The sequence below is a fragment of the Bufo bufo genome, chromosome 2 (genome assembly GCF_905171765.1).
Source record: "Bufo bufo chromosome 2, aBufBuf1.1, whole genome shotgun sequence".
NCBI classification, from domain to species: Eukaryota; Metazoa; Chordata; class Amphibia; order Anura; family Bufonidae; genus Bufo; species Bufo bufo.
In genome coordinates, this window is record NC_053390.1 from 331,025,443 (window position 1) to 331,046,908 (window position 21,466).

At 42.2% G+C, this 21,466-nt stretch overlaps 1 protein-coding gene across 2 annotated transcripts in view; it reads right to left on the reverse strand.

Annotated features, from left to right (window-relative positions):
* Positions 1-21,466, reverse strand: part of IDNK (IDNK gluconokinase) — an 82,841-nt gene that overhangs the window by 19,482 nt on the left and 41,893 nt on the right. The gene's annotated exons all lie outside the window — the stretch shown is intronic.

The window sequence follows — 21,466 nt, forward strand, 5'->3', positions numbered from 1 at the left end:
AATATATCAGGGGTCAGTACAGAGATCTCTCCCATCATCTATTTATCCCCGGGACTGTGACGAGGGGACATCCTCTGTGTCTGGAGGAAAGAAGCTTTGTACACAAACATAGAAGAGGATTCTTTACGGTAAGAGCAATGAGACTATGGAACTCTCTGCCTGAGGAGGTGGTGATGGTGAGTTCACTAAAAGAGTTCAAGAGGTGCCTGGATGTATTTCTAGAGTGTAATAATACAGTCCTGATCAAAAGTTTAAGACCACATGAAAAATGGCAAAAAATCATATTTAGCATGGCTGGATCTTAACAAGGTTCCAAGTAGAGCTTCAACATGCAACAAGAAGAAATAGGAGTGAGAAAACATTTTTTGAGCATTCAATTTAATGAAAACAACGAATAAACCGAAACAGGCTGTTTTTCAGCTGATCAAATGTTTAGGACCACACCTCCAAAAAAAACTAAACCCCCCCAAAACAGAAATCCAACTTCCAAACATGAACTCAGTAATGAGTAGCTCCGCCGTTATTGTTTATCACTTCAAAAATTTGTTTCGGCATGCTTGATGCAAGCGTTTCCATGAGGTGAGTGGGAACATTTCCCCGCACAAAGGCCATCTACTGTCTGGAACTGTTGTCCATTTTTGTAAACTTCCCTTGCCATCCATCCCCAAAGGTTCTCAATTGGATTTAGATCAGGGGAACACACAGGATGGGCCAAAAGAGTGATGTTATTCTCCTGGAAGAAGTCACTTGTCCTGTGGGCATTGTGTACTGTAGCATTGTCCTGTTGAAAAACCCAGTTGTTACCACACAGACGAGGGCCCTCAGTCATGAGGAATGCTCTCTGCAACATCTGGACATAGCCAGCAGCCGTTTGACACCCCTGCACTTCCTGAAGCTCCATTGTTCCACTGAAGGAAAAAGCACCCCAGACCATTATGGCGCCTCCTCCACTGTGGCGCGTAGAAAATATCTCAGGTGGGATCTGCTTATCATGCCAGTAACGTTGGAAACCATCAGGACCATCAAGGATAAATTTTTTCTCATCAGAGAATAAAATTTTTTTCCACCTTTGAATGTCCCATGTTTGGTGCTCTCTTGCAAAGTCCAAACGAGCAGTTCTGTGGCGTTAAAGGAGACGAGGTCTTTGAAGACGTTTTTAGTTTTTGAAGCCCTTCAGTCTCAGATGCCGTCTGATGGTTATGAGGCTGCAGTCAGCACCATTAAGGGCCTTAATTTGGGTCGAGGATCGTCCAGTGTCGTGACGGACAGCCAATTAAATCCTCCGGCTCAGTGCTGATGAAATTTTTTTGGGTCTTCCACTTGACTTTTTTGTTCCATAACCCTCAGGATCATTTAAGAAATGCCAAATGACTGTCTTACTGCGTCCCACCTCTGCAGCGATGGCGCGCTGTGAGAGACCCTGCTTATGCAGTTCAACAACCCGACCACGTTCAAAGGGAGAGTTTTTTTGCCTTTGCCATCACAACGTGTGACTGCCTGACAGAAAATGACAATGAATCCACATCTTTGCACAGATTTGGCCTTTTAAAGGCATGTGGTCCTAAAATTTTGATCAGCTGAAAAACAGCCTGTTTCAGTTTATTCATTATTTTCAATTAATTGAATGCTCAAAAAATGTTTTGTCTCACTCTCATTTCTTCTTGTTGCATGTTGAAGCTCTACTTTGAACCTTGTTAAGATCCAACAATGTAAAATATGATTTTCTGCCATTTTTCAAGTGGTCTTAAACTTTTGATCAGGACTGTATTAGAGGCTATAGCTAGTAGAGATGGGTCGTTGTTCCAGGGAGTTATTCTGATTGCCTGATTGGAGTCGGGAAGGAATTTTTCCCTAAAATGAGAAAAATTGGCTTTTACCTCATGAGGGGTTTTGACTTCCTCTGGATCAAATTTGCAGGATAACAGGCTGAACTGGATGGACAGATGTCTTACAATCTATGTTGCATCAGAACTATTCTTCCTTTTAATGGCTTTAGTATGAAGTACCTTTAAAATGTCAATACCTATCTCACTTGGTTTGGTCTTTACTATAAACAGGCACTTCCTCTCTATGGCAAAGATTCAGTTGAGTATGCTGGGCCATCTTTTTGTTTTCTAGGATTAAGATAAACCTTGTTTTTAAACGGGTTTTCTCACAAAGACAGATCTTTTACAACGAAGCCAACACAGTGATCAGCACAGGTTCACCTTCTCTCGGTCATGTCTAGGCTGACATTTGCCCTGTAGCTGCAGGAGAAATATATCATTATATAAATAATTGCCCTGATTGTCATGTAATGCATAGACACACCAGAGCAGGAGGTGCTCGTACCCAGTTGTTCTCTGGCACTTATGGAAGGGGTCCTCTGCTCAGGACCCCCCTTAACATCCATATGTCCTAAGACAGGTTCATGTTGTGAGCAACCCCCATGAAATCTAATTTGACAAATCTAATTCAGCTGTTTAAAAACTACTGTGCCACCCATTCTACCAGCTTGGAATCCAGGGATCTAAACCTGAACCTCATGTTTCCACTTAGGATATATCTGTAGAATTGTATGGGGACCTCTCAACTGTCCCTCAACAGAAGACTTTGAAGGAATCAATAATAAGGGGTGTTGGATTTCAATGCCAGAGGATACTGGCAGCAATTTGCTTCAATTTTTGCCATTGAAATAAACATACATGCTCAGCTAAGCTAAGCGTGCATGTTTATGGAGTGGTCTGGTGAGGTAGCTGTTGCCCAAACAAGTGTACACCCAACAGCTGTCCTGCAGGTATGGCCATCTTGTCCATGAATTGTAGACACAGTACCCCTTCCAGCCATACATGCTCAAACCAGAGCCAAATCCACTAAACCAGCATTTAGGACTTGATTGTAGCAGAGCACAGATACTCTTAGAAGGTGAGAAAACCTTTTATTAAGATGAACCATATTTACTATGTATAAAACTCTTTTACTCCCCACACATTTTTAGTGTTGTAAAAAATACTATGGGGGAGATTTAGCAAAAACCTAGGCTTAGTTGCTCCTACCAACTAGGGATGAGCGGGTGAAGCATCTAAAGTTGAATCACATAAAACCTTGTTTTAATACTGTACGGAGCGGGTGCTCCGTACAGTATTAGAATGTATTGACTCCGATGAGCTGAAGTTATTACTTCGTGAAGTCTCACAAGACTTCGTGTAATAACTTTAAAAATAAATTTCTACTGTAAAAAACAGTGGTACCTTGAAACCAAACCCGAGTTCGATACAAAGGTTTTTTTACAGTAGAAATTAATTTCCAAAGTTATTACACGAAGTCTCGCGAGACTTCACGAAGTAATAACTTTGGCTCATTGGAGCCAATACATTATACTGTTCGGAGTGCCTGCTCCGTGCAGTATTAAAACAAAGTTTTATGTGAATCGACTTCGAAAGAAGCATCCGAAGTCGATTCACTCATCCCTACTAGCATCCAATCTGATTTTACCTTTCATTTTTCAGAGCTCCTTTGGAGGTGGAATCTGATTGGTTGCTGGGGGCAGCTAAACCACATTTCCTTTACACCAGTTTGATAAATCTCTCCCTATTTAATGTTATGATACTCAAGGTGGGATATTTACTAAGCATGTTGCATCAGAATAAGGGGTAAAATGCGCCAAAAAGAATGGCATTTTGATTTGCGCTAAATATATTAACTGTTTTCTCCAGAATGTCCACTATAAAGAATGCATCACTCCAGAATTGAGTTATAATTTTCAAAGTGGGCGGGTCTATCAAATTGGCGCATATTACGCCTCATTTATCATCCTTCTATCAGGAGAAATGGCTCAAATTGTTGCAGACAATTAAGCCAGCTTATGTGGTGGTGTTTTGTGTAAAAAGTCGCATTTATGGCAGAAAAACAACTCGTCATGGGAGCAAGTGATAGGTAAGTATTAAAACAGGATGCATTTTTTTTTTTTTTCTCATTCAACTTTTTATTGAGATTTTCAAGAATTTTATTTCTTTAAAATGACATATGTTGATGTTCAAAGTGCATCTTGTACACAGGAGTACGATAGAATACATAACAACGTGGATGTGTCAACGTGATAAACATGAAACATGTCGGTTAGCTATAGCACTCAAGAAGGAAAAAAAGAAGAAAAAACAAAGCAATAGAAGAAAAATGAAAAATAAATAATAAAGTAAAAAGGGAAGGGGGAGGGAAAGTGGGGGAGGGAAGGAGGGGGCTTGTTTTCAGGTATGTTAAATCACAATTGAACGTTTCGGAACGCCTCTGAGGCACAAAATGTTTCTCATGGACCCCAGGTTTTTATGAATCATGTGATGAGTCTGAGGGTGTCACGCTGATGAGATCCTCCATTCTCTGGTGGAGAGCGATCTCTTCAAACCATTCCTCCAGTGTACGGGGAGAGGGGGATTTCCAGTGTCTTGGGATAAATGTTTTTGATGCCTGAACCATGTATTTTAGAAGTGAGTTTTTATAAGCTGGGATATTCAAGTCAAATACAAATGGTAGGAGGGATTCAGGTAAATTTGGTATAGGAATGCCCAATACCTCCCGTATAGTCTTATGTACAAAGTTCCAAAATGGGCGCAGGACAGCACAATGCCACCAAATGTGGATCATCGTACCCTCTTCTGTGTGACATCTCCAGCAGCGATCTGACACTGTTGGGAACCAGTTGTGAAGAAGTACGGGCACCCTGTACCATCTGGAGAGGATTTTATAACTTGTTTCCTGCACCTCAGTGGAAATCAGCGCTTTGTGGGAGAGAAGGAAACTTCTGTTCCATTGAGAGGTAGTGAGCTGTATGCCCAGGTCTCGTTCCCAAGCTTGGCAAAAAGGAGGGGTGTGTGAGGAGCGTTGGAGGGCAAGTCATTTATAAATAGTTGAGATATCCCTGAATATCGCTGACAGGGCTATGCACATTTGTTTGAATGTTGAGAGGTGTCTACTTAGTGTATGAGTCTTGTGTGTTGATGAGTAGAAGTGTTGGAGTTGTAAGTATTCAGAAAAATGTCTGGGTTGAGGGTGCGTGGATTCTAACAGTTGGGCTAGAGGTTTGAGGGAAGGCCCCGAGGACATGACAAAATCTGAGAGGGCGGGTTTTTGTCCCCTTAAAGGGATTCTGTCACCCCACTAAACTCTTTTTTTTTTTGGGTACTTATAATCCCTATACTGCGATATATCTATACATTATGCTATTAATCATTTTCGTTCAGTAGATAATGCAAAAAACGTACTTTTATAATATGCAAATTACCTGTCTACCAGCAAGTAGGGCGGCTACTTGCTGGTAGCAGCCGCAAAAAACTGCCCCCTCCTCTTGTTGATTGACAGGGCCAGCAGCGATCTCCTCCTCCGGCTGGTCCTGTCTGCATTTCAAAAATCGCGCGCCTGTCTTGATTCGGCGCAGGCGCTCTGAGAGAAGGAGGCTCTTCTCCTCAGCACTCCCTCAGTGCGCCTGCGCCGATGATGTCACCGAAAGAGAAGACGTCATCGGCGTAGGCGCACTGAGGGAGTGCTGAGGGGCGTTTTTTTGCTGCTGCTACCAGCAAGTAGCCGCCCTACTTGCTTGTAGACAGGTAATTTGCACATTATAAAAGTACGTTTTTTGCATTATCTACGGAACGAAAATGATTAATAGCATAATGTATAGATATATCGCAGTATAGGGATTATATTATACCCCCCCAAAAAAAAAGAGTTTAGTGGGGTGACAGAAGCCCTTTAAGAAAAGGACAAGATAAGTGTCCCGGCAGGAAACACGGATGGTCAGTGATTGGAGTCAGGGGGCCCTTAGTGTCGATTAGAGAAGTGTGATGGCTTATGGACGCTATTGTTGCAAGCGTGTGATGAGCCGTAAAGGATAAGTTAGGGGCGTTAGAGCGTGATGTGCCTGTTAACCAGGGGAGTACCGACAACAAGCAGGTGGAAGAGTCTTGCGTTATATGAACCCAGAAGTTGGAAGAATCAACTCGCAGCATATCCAGAAGCCTAGCATATGCATTGGAGTGATAGTACAATCTGCAGTCCGGCAGGCAAACCCCACCCAACTCCTTAGAGCGAGTCATTATTTCCCACCTGATCCATGGTTTACCAGGAGACCAGACAAAATGTGTAAAGCAATGACGTATTCGCTACCAGAATTCTGACGGTATACGGATGGGGATGGTCTGCAGGAGATAAAGCAGATTTGGAAATAAGTTCATTTTTAATATACTGATTCTGCCAAACCAAGAGAAGTCCCGTCGACTCTAGGACTCTAGTTCCTTCTGGAATTTTTGAAGGAGAGGGGTAAAGTTCATTCTAAAGAGATGTGACAGATCGGCAGAGATCTTCATTCCCTAGTATGTTATCCCAGTGGATGGCCAGGCAAATGGGAAAGAAGTTTTGAGAAAAGAGACCAAGGTACAGGGCAGGGAGATATTTAGGGCCTCAGACTTAGTCATGTTGATTTTAAAATTGGTCCACTCACCAAAACTGGCTATCTCACGGAGCAAAGACGGTAAGGAAATGTGGGGGTTAGTTATGTAGAGCAGGAGATCATCCGCGAAGGCCGCACATTTGTGCTCAGTCTCCAATCCTGATCCCTGATCAGATATGTCCGGGTTGGTGCATATGGAGGACATAAGGTGCTTCATAACCAAAGCATAGAGTAAGGGAGACAGTGGACATCCCTGTCGCGTGCCGTTGTGGATGGAGAAGGGGGAAGAGAGGGTGCCATTGATCTTGACGCGCGCTGAGGGTTGATGGTATAAGCTAAGGACTTTTCCCATGAATCCCGGCCCTATTCCCAAACGCGAAAAGGACAGTACAAATAGAGCGCCATGAGATGCGATCAAAGGCTTTCTCAGAATCAAAAGACAAAATCCTGAGGGTGATGTTGTTTGTTTTTGCATAATGAATGATATCTAATGTTTTCAGAGTATTGTCACGAGCCTCCTGTCCCGGTACAAACCCTACCTGGTCAGGATGAATGATTGAGGGTAGAAAAGCATTGAATCTGTTAGCCAGAAATTTGGCAAATATTTTGAAATACACATTTCACTGGCACACACGTGCGGGTCCTTACCAGGCTTAGGGATGACTCCAATATGGGCCTCGGTGGATTGCACTGGGAAGGGATGCTCAGAGGACACCGCATTAAAGACTCGAAGTAGGAAGGGGGTGAGGGAAGCCAAGAAGGATTTCTAAAACCTGGCTGTGAATCCGTCAGGTCAGGGGCTCTTACCCCCCTGTAAGGATTTGAGAACTGCTTGCAATTCCGCTTCGGCAAATGGAGTTTCTAAGCTAGCAGACTGTACTTCAGATAGCTTGGGGATGTGAGGGACGGGGTCAGGGACCTAGTCCTCATGCGTTCGAGAGGAACAGGGAAGGTTATATAGTTCTGAATAAAAGGATTGGAAGGATGAGTCAATATCCCCTGTGGTGTGCACCATACGGTCTGCAGGGTTTTTTACCGCAGGGATGTGAGAAGCGGGTATTTTCCCCCTGAGAGCCCTCGCCAAGAAGCGACCACTCTTGTTTCCGTATTCGTAGAATTTACTACGGCAGGTTTGAATCATTCGCTTATAAGACGTCGAGCATCCAGACGTGCATTCTGGAAATCACTGAGGGTCGATATAGAAAGTGCTCGCTTGTGGGCGAGTTTAAAGGAGGCAACCTTTTGTAATGCAATTTTAAGGGTATTTGCTTTCTCCTTTTTGAGACTGGAACCATGTTTAATGAGAACCCCGCACAGGATGCATTTCAGGGCCTCCCATTGTGTTGGGAGAAAGGTGAGGTCTGCATTATGATCAGAGAGGAAATTGGTTACCGTGTTATTGAGGTCCAAGGCACATACTGTGTCTAGGAGGAGAGATTCATTTAATCGCCAAGTCAACTCCCGCTTGGACAGGAAAGGGAGGTTTAAGGAGCAAAATACCGGGGCATGGTCTGACCACAAGATGTTGCCTATTTATGTATAGTCTAGCCATGAGAGAGCAGGTTGTTGGAGAAGAATATAATCAATTCGACTATATGAGGAATGTGGGATTGAGTAAAAAGTATAGTCTTTGTCTGCAGGATGCTGCAAACGCCATGGGTCGTATAATTGTAGTTGAAGCAATGCTTTTTTAACTTTTTTAATGGCCGAGTAGGAAAGGGAAGCGCGTCCAGTGGAGTTATCAAGTGTAGGGTCGAGGGTGAGGTTAAGGTCACCACAGAGTATGACAGTTCTGCAGATTAGAGGTAGGGCCTTGTCAACTAGCTCTAAGATAAATGAAACCTGATTTTGTTTAGGAGCGTAGGCGTTGAGAAGTGTGAATTCTCATCTGCCAATCAGTAGCGAGAAGATCAAGTATCTAGCCCCGGGATCAGCAATACAGCCTAGTACCTGATGAGGCAAAGATTTATGAATCGCTATGGGGACCCCCTTTGCTTTATTCACCGGGTTGTTTGCAAAGTGCCAGGTGGTATAGTGCCATGTGGGATATCAGGGACCTTCTTTGAAGTGTGTTTCTTGGAAACAGGCAATCTGTACCTTTTGGCGGTGGATTGTGTTGAAAGATGCTATCTTGAGTGATGTCATACCTTTGACAGAGGAAAGAACACAAGGAGCAAGGTGGGGGGGAAGTGGGGGGGAGAAGACATACAGAACAAACAGAAAAAAAAAAAGTAAGAAAGGAAAAAGGGGTAAATATCTAGCGAGACCAAAAAGGTCTGATGAAGCAGTCACTAGAGACTAACCGATCCCAAGGGAATGCCTCAAACTATTGGGGGGAAGTAATAACCAGGAGAAAGTGAGCCAACTACATTCCCTGTTAAAGAAAAATGACATTAGTATGATTACCAACTGCTACAGGAAAGAGAGGCAGCGAAACATGTTGCCCCATAGGTTAGTAGTCCCAAACAGGAACAGCAGGCCACTCTTCAGGTGATGGAATTGGATGGGGATCCACGTCGCTGGCCGGCAGATCGTCGCTTGTCTTCTTCCACGAGGAGGTGAGACGGTTATTCCAGGAGCGCCGGAGCTGGTGGTCTGGGAGGATTAAGGACGACTAGGTTGAGTATAGACGGCCAGGGACCTAGATCAACTGGCGGCAGATCACAGCAACATGTCCCTTGGGGCCTGCAAAAAGGACAAATGGATAGCCCCACCGATAGGGAATACCCTGGTCCCTGAGAAGGTCCAGTAGAGGATGCAAGGCAGCTCGCTGTGACAAAGTGTGATGTGAGAGGTCCTGCAACAACGTGATTGGAGACCCTTCATGAGACAGGAGAGAAGACTGCCGAGATTTGTTCAGGATTTGCTCCTTGATGACATTAAAGTGGATTCTGCAGATGACATCTCTCGTTTTGGATCCATCTGGGTTAGGGCGCCGTAGGGCTCTGTGAGCTCTGTCAATTTCTATATGAGAGTTCGGCGGGCGGCCCAGTTTTTTTTTTTTTATATTCCCACAATTGTGTACAGTAGATCAGGTGTCGTAATTGATTCTGGGAGGGCCCTAATCCGTATATTGTTACGGCGGCTGCGGTTTTCAATATCATCAAGGTGCTGGTGTAAGGTGTATAATTGAGCATCATTAGACTGGACCTTATCTTGAAGGGCCATAACAGTAGCAGACAGAGATGTTTGGTCTTGGACGACAGAAGCAATTCTTGAGTCGAGCACAGTCAGTTCAGAGCAGACCTGTGTGAATTCCCGCTGGCATTCTTGCAATATGTTGGTGGCAAAATTAGATAGGTCTGCCGTAGAGGGCAGTGAGCAGATAAATGCACGCAAGTCTGCCATTGTTGGTGGTCTGGCGTTTTCATTGAATAGATCTGTAGAGGCCAAGAGTCCCCCGGAGTGGGATGAGGTGTGTTTTGAGGCCGGTGAGGGTATTAAACCGGTCATAACCTCAGGACCAGAGGAGAAGAATGCATTTATTTTTATCTAATATAAATGAGCTAAAAAATAGGGTTGTCAGTAAATTGTCATTCAAGAACAACAAAAAAAAAAAAGAACAAAAACGTCCCGAGTCTGAGACAAAAGTCGCAATTTACCAGTGGAAATGTCACAAATATGTTTCAAAAGTTGCAACTGTGGTCTGGCAGAGTTAGCTGAAATGGCGCATTTCTGTTAAAAAAAAAATAATCGTACTATTTGGCGTTAAAATGTCACAAATCAAGATAAATAGGCGAATAATCAAATTTATATTTTATAAAGTTAGATTTTAAAAGTGGTGTGGACCTTTTGATATATGAGGTGAAACAAATCACCACTTTTGATTTGTAATGTTAGTATTTTTTTGGTGCAAATTATGCCATTATTGATAAATGTCCCCCAATGAGTTAAACATCTAACAGGCTGCATTTAAAGAGAACCTGTTGCCACAAAATTCAGTGCAATCTGCAGGCAGCATGTTATAGAGCAGGAAGAGCTTAGCAGATTGATAGTATTGTAGAAAAAAATCAATTACATTTGCAGTTGCAAGAAAAAGTATGTGAACCCTTTGGAATGATATGGATTTCTGCACAAATTGGTCATAAAATGTGATCTGATCTTCACCTAAGTCACAACAATAGACAATCACAGTCTGCTTAAACTAATAACACACAAAGAATTAAATGTTACCATGTTTTTATTGAACACACCATGTAAACATTCACAGTGCAGGTGGAAAAAGTATGTGAACCCTTGGATTTAATAACTGGTTGAACCTCCTTTGACAGCAATAACTTCAACCAAACATTTCCTGTAGTTGCAGATCAGAAGTGCACAACGGTCAGGAGTAATTCTTGACCATTCCTCTTTACAGAACTGTTTTAGTTAAGCAATATTCTTGGGATGTCTGGTGTGAATTGCTTTCTTGAGGTCATGCCACAGCATCTCAATCGGGTTGAGGTCAGGACTCTGACTGGGCCACTCCAGAAGGCGTATTTTCTTCTGTTTAAGCCATTCTGTTGTTGATTTATTTCTATGCTTTGGGTCGTTGTCCTGTTGTAACATCCATCTTCTGTTGAGCTTCAGCAGGCTGACAGATGGCCTTAAGTTCTCCTGCTAAATGTCTTGATAAACTTGGGAATTCATTTTTCCTTCGATGATAGCAATCCGTCCAGGCCCTGACGCAGCAAAGCGGCCCCAAACCATGATGCCTCCACCACCATATTTCACAGTTGGGATGAGGTTTTGATGTTGGTGTGCTGTGCCTCTTTTTCTCCACACAGTGTTTTGTGTTTCTTCCAAACAACTCAACTTTGGTTTCATCTGTCCACAGAATATTTTGCTAGTACTGCTGTGGAACATCCTGTTCTCTTGTGCAAACTGTAAACATGCAGCAATGCTTTTTTTGGACAGCAGTGGTTTCCTCTGTGGTATCCCCCCAAGAAATGCATTCTTGTTTAGTGTTTTACGTATCGTAGATTCGCTAGCAGGGATGTTAGTATATGCCCGAGACATTTGTAAGTCTTTAGCTGACACTCTAGGATTCTTCTTCACCTCATGAAGCAGTCTGTGCTGTGCTCTTGCAGTCATCTTTACAGAACCGCCACTCCTAGGGAGAGTAGCAGCAGTGCTGAACTTTCTCCATTTATAGACAATTTGTCTTACCGTGGACTGATGAACAGCAAGGCTTTTGGAGATACTTTTATAACCCTTTCCAGCTTTATGCAAGTCAACAATTCTTAATCGTAGGTCTTCTGAGAGCTCTTTTGTGCGAGGCATCATTCACATCAGGAAATGATTCTTGTGAAAGCAAACCCAGAACTGGTATGTGTTTTTTATAGGGCAGGACAGCTGTAACAAACACCTCTAATCTCATCTCATTGATTGGACTCCAGTTGGCTGACACCTCACTCCAATTAGCTTTTGGAGATGTCATTAGTCTAGGGGTTCACATACTTTTTCCACCTGCACTGTGAATGTTTACATGGGGTGTTCAATAAAAACATGGTAATGATTAATTCTTTGTGTGTTATTAGTTTAAGCAGATTGTCTATTGTTGTGACTTAGATGAAGATCAGATCACATTTTATGATCAATTTGTGCATAAATCCATACAATTCCAAAGGGTTCACATACTTTTTCTTGCAACTGTATATATGTTACATATGTTATATGGAGAAGAGGGATTGTTTCTGGGCAGTGGGTCATTGTTTAGACTGCACAATCTGCTGCCCAGTGACAATCATTTAGGTGATTGCACCAACAATGTTTTCACCCATTGAATGAGCGCTTGCTTGTTCATTGAGTGTTGGCACCCCCATTAGACAGGAAAATGATTGGGAAGTCATCTTGAGCTCAAAAGTAGCAGAGATTTTGGCTGGCACCAGTGGCATACATAGACAAGTAAGGGCCCCATAGCAAGGATCAAAAATTGCATTTTGTGTTGACCAATCCTCTTTAAGAACAATTTAGATCTACCACTTAGGACCATTTCCCAAAATTGCAGTTTTTTTTCCACACCTGCCTAAAACTTTTGCATCGTACTACATATACATACGACTCCTCACAGGGATTGATTTTGGGCCAACATTCTGCTGAAATAGATTCCCTTCTAACTATGTTTCTTTGGAGGATAGCAGAACATGTCAGATATGATAAAAATGAGTGATAGGTTTGCCAGTTCAATCTAATATGCACTGGGACCCCCGGGGGAGATGTCACTATCAGTCAGCATTTATCAGTGCCCAGCTATCACCTCAGCTAACAGTTTAGTCAAGATGTATTCCAAGGATGACAAGCTGGGAAGCTGCTGGCTGACAGCAGAGAATCCTGCCATGTATCTTCACACTAGTTCAAAAGGAGAATGTTCGGTCACAAAACAACAGGAAAATACAACGGAAAAGCTGCACAATGGACAACTAAATTCACTTGGCTGCTTCAGTATCTCCTAGTATAGCGAGCGGTTCACCTGCATGCCCACCTTTCTTCTCCACCATCCCCTATCTGAGGCAGCCGCTGGTCCAGAGGTGGGATCCCCTACCGAATATTTATGTATGCTACTGTTGCATAGTACATTCTCTATGTTTAAGAAACTTGGCCATCTTATTACTGTTAGCAGGACTGAATGGTGACAGGGCAGTACCCCAATGTCTTTAGAGAGCTTACTGCGCCCTACAGTTGGCTTGTGGGCATCTGATCACAGTCCCCATAGATTGGGGAGTTTTGACTTACAGTCATTGCTTTCAATAGTTTCACTTCTCACATACAGCATATATGCATAACCATTATCCTAATACCTTTTTGGATCTAGTAGAGCATTGGCACACACTAATATATTATGTGCTCAGCCTCTATAGGACATAATAAAAGGGTTGTTCCAGAATCAACACTTAAAAACCTATACTCAGGATAGAAAACCACTGCTGGGACCCCCACAATCACAAGAACAGTGATCCTATGTCTCCTGGCTATCTTCATCAGTCAAATAGAGTTTGAATGGAGCAGCAGCACACATGCTCGACCACTACTCTATTGAAACGGGGGCACCCTGGTTCTCAGGATCAGTGGGGGTCCTAGCAGTGGGAGACTGAGTGATCAGTACGTGGAGATGTGATAATCATTGATCCTGGGAAAACCTCTTTAATTTCATCACCTCTTTTTTCTACCCCTTGCTGAATTTAGGTCCTAAGCTTTTATTAAGAGGGCTCTCCTAATCATGGCCAGCTCCAGTAGTAATAGAGTCATAGACCCTCGGTTTATCCCCCCTCCTGAACTTGACAAGTAGTAAATGCTCACTCGGCTTAGCATAGGCCACAAATCTCAGTGGGCCCAGGCATCGTCCACGTTTGCATAGTGCTGATGCCAGCCCAGCTAATAAGGTATCTCACATGGTGTATATATTACTCATTAAAATACAGTGTGAAATACATTCCCTGAATAGATGCCACAATAGACACATATGGAAAGTAGGCATTTGTCTGTTCCCATTGCATAATTTGCCCACACCAAAATAAACTATTTTCCATATAATAACCATAAATAAACCCCCTTAACCCATCGCTATGAAGTAATACATGATGTAGGTATAGTAAATCTGATTTACATGGACACAGCTCATTTTCATGGATATATAAATTAGCATATTGATTTCATGCAATTTTTTTAAATAATTTATAAATGACATTAAAAAATGAGTTCCCTTCTGTAAAAATAGCACAAGAGTATACGGCAGGTCACAGGAGTAATAATATTTCAAGGCAGTCTGCAGTGAAGAGCATTTATAAAGTTATAAATTCTGTTCATGTTCTTTTCATCTGCCCTTCCAACTGAACAATAGTTTGTGAGCTCACATATATTTACACGAGGAGTACATGAGGTCAGGTAACCCTATCTTCTGATCAGAACAACTAGTGGCAAGACAATAGTGTTGTTTCATCTGATGTGTAGCAAGCTGTGTCAACAGCTCATATTTCATGATATTTGATAGTTATATGAGAATTATTAATCCCGTCCGCCTTTGATGGTGTACTATATCAGCTGGTAAGATGTTGATCCACTTTAGAGGTGTTCCTACTTCAGAGAAGGGTGACATGACATGATATGACATATGCTTAATCCAACATCTGGAGGACTACATTGGAAGTGAGTGGAGTTACACTTTGTAAGAACATGCACATTGGTCACAAGAAATTTGGTGGACATTGGTCTACCTTCTCTCTGTCTCACTATGGTGATGCTTCTTTGTTTTAGATTGGTTTATATGCCACTCATTTATCATACTGCCATTTCTTGTTCACAAATGTCAGTTTGGTGCAGCAACAGAGATTCTTGCCCTTCGTCCTCATAACGGTTGATAAGAACATGGCCACTTACAGACACATATACCAGCATTCAAAGTATTTTTGTCTTTGTGTACTAATTATAAAATTTCTACACAGCAAAGTTCTGTATTCTAATAAACCCATGGTTGGTCTACTCTTGCAAAAGCAAATTCAGTTATATGTCTTAATATTATATACCTCATTTATTTAATCCCTAGCTGTCAATATGGCATAACTATAGACTTTCCTATGACTAGTTATGCCATCATATCAATCACATGGGTGTACATCTACACAACCAATAGTTTTATTACTCCAGTGCGTCTAAAAATATAACTTTGCAATAGTTTCATCAACTTGATTAAGCATTTCTACCATTTTGTGTCTACAACTACTAAGCGTAGCTATGTGTCTTCGTAGCAAGAGATAAACTACAAGTAGTCTTGAGTAGGAGGACATCAAACATGAATCTAGTGGACAGAAGGTTAAACCTGGAGGGGAGTGGGCCCACAGGATCAGACCACATAAGGTTAGCTTGTGGTCTGCTGCCACGAGGACGCACAGATATGCTTAGAAGCTCTAGACACGGAATTGTAGGACATTTTTAATCAAGTCCTATTGCAAAGTTTCTTCCTTTTTGAATTTTATATTCATAGTAATAAATAATGGCTGTGAAGGTGTACAAAGCATTTAACAGCTAAGGCCCTTTTCACAAGGGCGAGTTTTCCGCGCGGGTGCAATGCGTGAGGTGAACGCATAGCAACCGCACTGAATCCGGACCCATTCATTTCAATGGGGCTGTGCACATGAGCGGTGATTTAAACGCATCACTTGTGCGTTGTGTGAAAATCGCAGCAAGCTCTATTTTGTGCGTTTTTCATGCAACGCAGGCCCCATTGAAGTGAATGGGACTGCGTGAAAATCGCAAGCGGTGCGATTTTCACGCACGGTTGCTAGGAGACGATCAGGATGGAGACCCGATCATTATTATTTTCCCTTATAACATGGTTATAGGGGAAAATAATAGCATTCTGAATACAAAATGCATAGTACAATAGGGCTGGAGGGGTTAAAATTTTTTATTTTTTTTTATTAAACTCACCTTAATCCACTTGTTCGCGCAGCACGGCTTCTCTTCTGTCTTCTTTCTTCAGGACCTGGGTAAAGGACCTGTGATGATGTCACTGCACTCATCACATGGCCCATCACATGATCCATCACCATGGTAAAAGATAATGTGATTGACCATGTGATGAGCGCAGTGACGTCACCACAGGTCCTTTACCCAGGTCCTGAAGAAAGAAGACAGAAGAGAAGCCGAGCTGCGCGAACAATGGATTAAGGCGAGTTAAATTATATATATTTTTTTTTTAACCCCTCCAGCCCTATTGTACTAAGCATTCTGTATTAAGAATGCTAATATTTTCCCTTATAACATGGTTATAAGGGGAAATAATACAATCTACAGAACACCTAGCCCAAACCCAAACTTTTGGGTACCAAACATGCCGATTTTTTTCTACGCGTGTGCAAAACGCATTACAATGTTTTGCACTCACGCGGAAAAAAATCGCGCATTTTCCCGCAACACACCCGCATCTTATCCGGGCAAAAAACATGACGCCCGTGTGAAAGAGGCCTAAGGCTACTTTCACACTTGCGGCAGAGTGATCCATCGCCGTAACTGCCTGCCGGATCCGGCAATCTGCATGCAAACAGACGGATCCGGATGCAAATGCATTGCAAGAACGGATCTGTCACTCCAGACATCATCCGGAGAAACGCATACGTTATATATATTTTCTTTTACATTTTTACTGGTCTGCACATGCACAGACCGGAAGGACGGATCCAGCATTGTGGTATTTTTAATGTAAATTAATGCCGGATCCAGCATTCCGGCATTCTGGTATTGAGCCCCTGGGACGGAACTCAGTGCCGGAAAAACCCTAGTGTGAAAGTACCCTAAGTAAGTGGTGTCATTGGAAAACTCTTTGAATGTACTTGTATTACCCTTTATTACTAACAGGGTACTTGAATAATAGGGCAGAGCAACGCTTTGGATAATGCCTTCCTTCTACAAATTGTACATAAGTTATATATAGAGTTCCATACGTTAACGTATACTTTTTTTACTGGACTGTGCGGTATGGAAAATTATGCATCCTTTTTTTGCCAACGTATATGTTAAATGTAGGGTAAAAACGTGATGTGAACCCAGCCTAAATGAAATCGTCACAGAAATGGTTGCAACATATCTGCTGCGTGAGAATTTACCATAAAGGTAGGCATGCACTTAAGAATATGATCTGCCAATCAATGATATGCCAGGTAGTTCATATGAACAATCTGACAATCAGCATACCAGACGAAAGTGGCAGATCAGGAACAAGTGTAAAACAACAGAGTGGACTTGGGCAAAGTGCTGAATGATCAGCCACAACTGGCTAATTATGCCATACGGTACATGCCTGGTTTTGGCAGCCAATGGCTGAAAATATTCAGTAGGCTTTGACCATTGATCATGAGGGTATCATTTTAAAACAACAATTGGGTGCAATAATCAAAATGGTCCATTTCAGCGGATATGCTGTTGGCCAGTTTAATGTATCTAGATCCCAGAGTGCCATGATGTGATATTCTACTATTATTAAATATTTCAGAAGACTATGAAACTTGACAACTACTTTCATGTAGTGCAAGTCTGCTAGGGTTAAAAAAAAAATCCTTTCTTAATTGTCTCTACAACTTGCATGAACACAGTTTTTTGTTGATTCCCACCAATTATCTTTTATTATGGTTTTCTTAGCAAATCAGTGGACAGCTAAGGGCCCTATTACACCAGTGGAGGACTGGAGGTCATTCGTTACCCATACCTGTCCTGTGTAAAAGGTGCCCCGATCACCCGAGAAATAAGCGAAATGCGCTATTCTCAGGTGATGAAATCTGTGATGTGGCACCCAAAGTCATTTGTCAGCGGCGTGCTGCGGACATTATGCAATGTAAACATTCATAATAATGATCATCATCCTCGCTTTCACTTTACATCGAGACGTTTAAAAGGCCCTTTAAACAAGTGCCAGTCATCTTGTAAGCAGGGTATACTAAAAATGGGACGAGGTATATAACCCCTTTAAGGCTCTGTTCACATCAGCTTCAAGGCTTATGTTTTTGAAAAATAGATAACTGAGCTATTACTCCATTGAAGCAGAAATGGAATAGATTTTAACAGATCTGATTGACTTGGGATCCATCAAGTTTTTAGTTTTTTTTACTAAGCTTGTCAAAGCTGACAGAAGGAAGCTTAATTCGTGGCATATCATTCCACAGATATAAAAATGGACAGTTACATAAATGTTTCTATATGTTTTTGTGAACAGTCTTGGATTCGTAGTTATAGAAACCATTTTAAAATGATGGGGAATATTAGCATGTGCTGCACTTTAAAAGTTATTCTTAGATGTCAGAGGGTGGTTGTTATCTATGATACCAGTTTGTATGAATGCGCCATGTAAAACATCCATAGAGCCACCTAAATTGAAAGAAAGTATGTGAACATATACTAAAGCTCTATAGAAAATGGATCTCTTCTCTTTTTCTCTTCACTTTCTTTCTCTAGATATACAAATAGCACACATACATTGGCACTTCCACCGAAATATTACCATACGATGACAAATAATTATTCCGTACAATGCCTACTTAACAGTTTCCATATAATAGCACTTAGCCTAAATACAGTCAGGTCCATAAATATTGGGACATCGACACAATTCTAACATTTTTGGCTCTATACACCACCACAATGGATATGAAATGAAACGAACAAGATGTGCTTTAACTGCAGACTGCCAGCTTTAATTTGAGGGTATTTACATCCAAATCAGGTGAACGGTGTAGGAATTACAACAGTTTGCATATGTGCCTCCCACTTGTTAAGGGACCAAAAGTAATGGGACAATTGGCTTCTCAGCTGGTATGTGTATATATATATGCCCCATAATTGATATATATATATTGTGACACAGTGAAGGGTATTGTCTGGGAAAATAGGTATTTTCCTCCCAGTGTGTGCTGCTGGACTGATTGGCAGCCAGGTGGGGTCAAACACCGGACTGGATCTCAGGTGCCGGTCCAGGGTTTTGGCAACACCTAGCTGCCTTTAAAAGACAGCTGCGATCAGCAGAGGGGATCTCTCTGTGTTGGGATCTGAGGCTTGTGCTGAATTGGAGGGCTGAGACCCGGGTGTAGGGGAAACAGGCCTCCTAAAGCCTGCTTATGGACTTGACGAGGCAGAACTATCAGCAGGGTGTGAACTAACACCCAGGAGATAAGGTGACTTTCTTGCTTTATGAACTTTTCGTGTGTGTGAACAAACACCAAGACTGCAAAGGGACTTGCGTTTTGTGCTATACCTTATGTGTGAATAAACACTGAAGTTTTGCTTTACAAACTGGTTTTTGCCTCTGTACTGCGTCCGCTTACCCTGCCTACCAGAGCGAATCCCTACAATATCTATATATGTATATTTGCCCCATGAATGACCAGAGGGGGGGGGGGGTCCCAGTATATTTATGCCTCCAGGTTGTGTGTGTATATATATATATATATATATATATATATATATATATATATATATATATACACACACACACACACTCGCCTAAAGAATTATTAGGAACACCTGTTCTATTTCTCATTAATGCAATTATCTAGTCAACCAATCACATGGCAGTTGCTTCAATGCATTTAGGGGGGTTGTCCTGGTCAAGACAATCTCCTGAACTCCAAACTGAATGTCAGAATGGGAAAGAAAGGTGATTTAAGCAATTTTGAGCGTGGCATGGTTGTTGGTGCCAGACGGGCCGGTCTGAGTATTTCACAATCTGCTCAGTTACTGGGATTTTCACGCACAACCATTTCTAGGGTTTACAAAGAATGGTGTGAAAAGGGAAAAACATCCAGTATGCGGCAGTCCTGTGGGCGAAAATGCCTTGTGGATGCTAGAGGTCAGAGGAGAATGGGCCGACTGATTCAAGCTGATAGAAGAGCAACGTTGACTGAAATAACCACTCGTTACAACCGAGGTATGCAGCAAAGCATTTGTGAAGCCACAACACGCACAACCTTGAGGCGGATGGGCTACAACAGCAGAAGACCCCACCGGGTACCACTCATCTCCACTACAAATAGGAAAAAGAGGCTACAATTTGCACAAGCTCACCAAAATTGGACTGTCGAAGACTGGAAAAATGTTGCCTGCTCTGATGAGTCTCGATTTCTGTTGAGACATTCAAATGGTAGAGTCCGAATTCGGCGTAAACTGAATGAGAACATGTATTTATCATGCCTTGTTACCACTGTGCAGGCTGGTGGTGGTGTAATGGTGTGGGGGATGTTTTCTAGGCACACTTTAGGCCCCTTAGTGCCAATTGGGCATCGTTTAAATGCCACGGGCTACCTGAGCATTGTTTCTGACCATGTCCATCCCTTCATGACCACCATGTACCCATCCTCTGATGGCTACTTCCAGCAGGATAATGCACCATGTCACAAAGCTCGAATAATTTCAAATTGGTTTCTTGAACATGACAATGAGTTCACTGTACTAAAATGGCCCCCACAGTCTCTAGATCTCAACCCAATAGAGCATCTTTGGGATGTGGTGAGACGGGAGCTTCGTGCCCTGGATGTGCATCCCTCAAATCTCCATCAACTGCAAGATGCTATCCTATCAATATGGGCCAACATTTCTAAAGAATGCTATCAGCACCTTGTTGAATCAATGCCACGTAGAATTAAGGCAGTTCTGAAGGCAAAAGGGGGTCCAACACCGTATTAGTATGGTGTTCCTAATAATTCTTTAGGTGAGTGTATATACACACATACAGTGGATATAAAAAGTCTACACACCCCTGTTAAAATGTCAGGTTTCTGTGCTATGAAACAATGAGACAAAGATAAATCATTTCAGAACTTTTTCCACCTTTAATGTGACCTATAAACTGTACCACTCAATTGAAAAACAAACTGAAATCTTTTAGGTGGAGGGAAGAAAACAAAAAAAAACTAAAATAATCTGGTTGGATAAGTGTGCACACCCCCTTATAACTGGGGATGTAACTGTGTTCAGAATTAAGCAATCACATTCAAAATCATGTTAAATAGGAGTCAGCATACACCTGCCATCATTTAAAGTGCCTCTGATTAACCCCAAATAAAGTTCAGCTGCTCTAGTTGGTCTTTCCTGAAATCCCACACCAAAAGCAATGGTCCACAGAGAGCTTCCAAAGCATCAGAGGGATCTCATTGTTAAAAGGTATCAGTCAGGAGAAGGGTACAAAAGAATTTCCAAGGCATTAGATATACCATGGAACACAGTGAAGACAGTCATCATCAAGTGGAGAACATATGGCACAACAGTAACATTACCAAGAGCTGGGCGTCCCTCCAAAATTGATGAAAAGACGAGAAGAAAACTGGTCTGGGAGGCTACCAAGAGGCCTACAGCAACATTAAAAGAGCTGCAGGAATATCTGGCAAGTACTGGCTGTGTGGTACATGTGACAACAATCTCCCGTATTCTTCATATGTCTGGGCTATGGGGTAGAGTGGCAAGACGAAAGCCTTTTCTTACGAAGAAAAACATCCAAGCCAGGCTACATTTTGCAAAAATACATCTGAAGTCTCCCAAAAGCATGTGGGAAAAGGTGTTATGGTCTGATGAAACTTTTTGGCCATA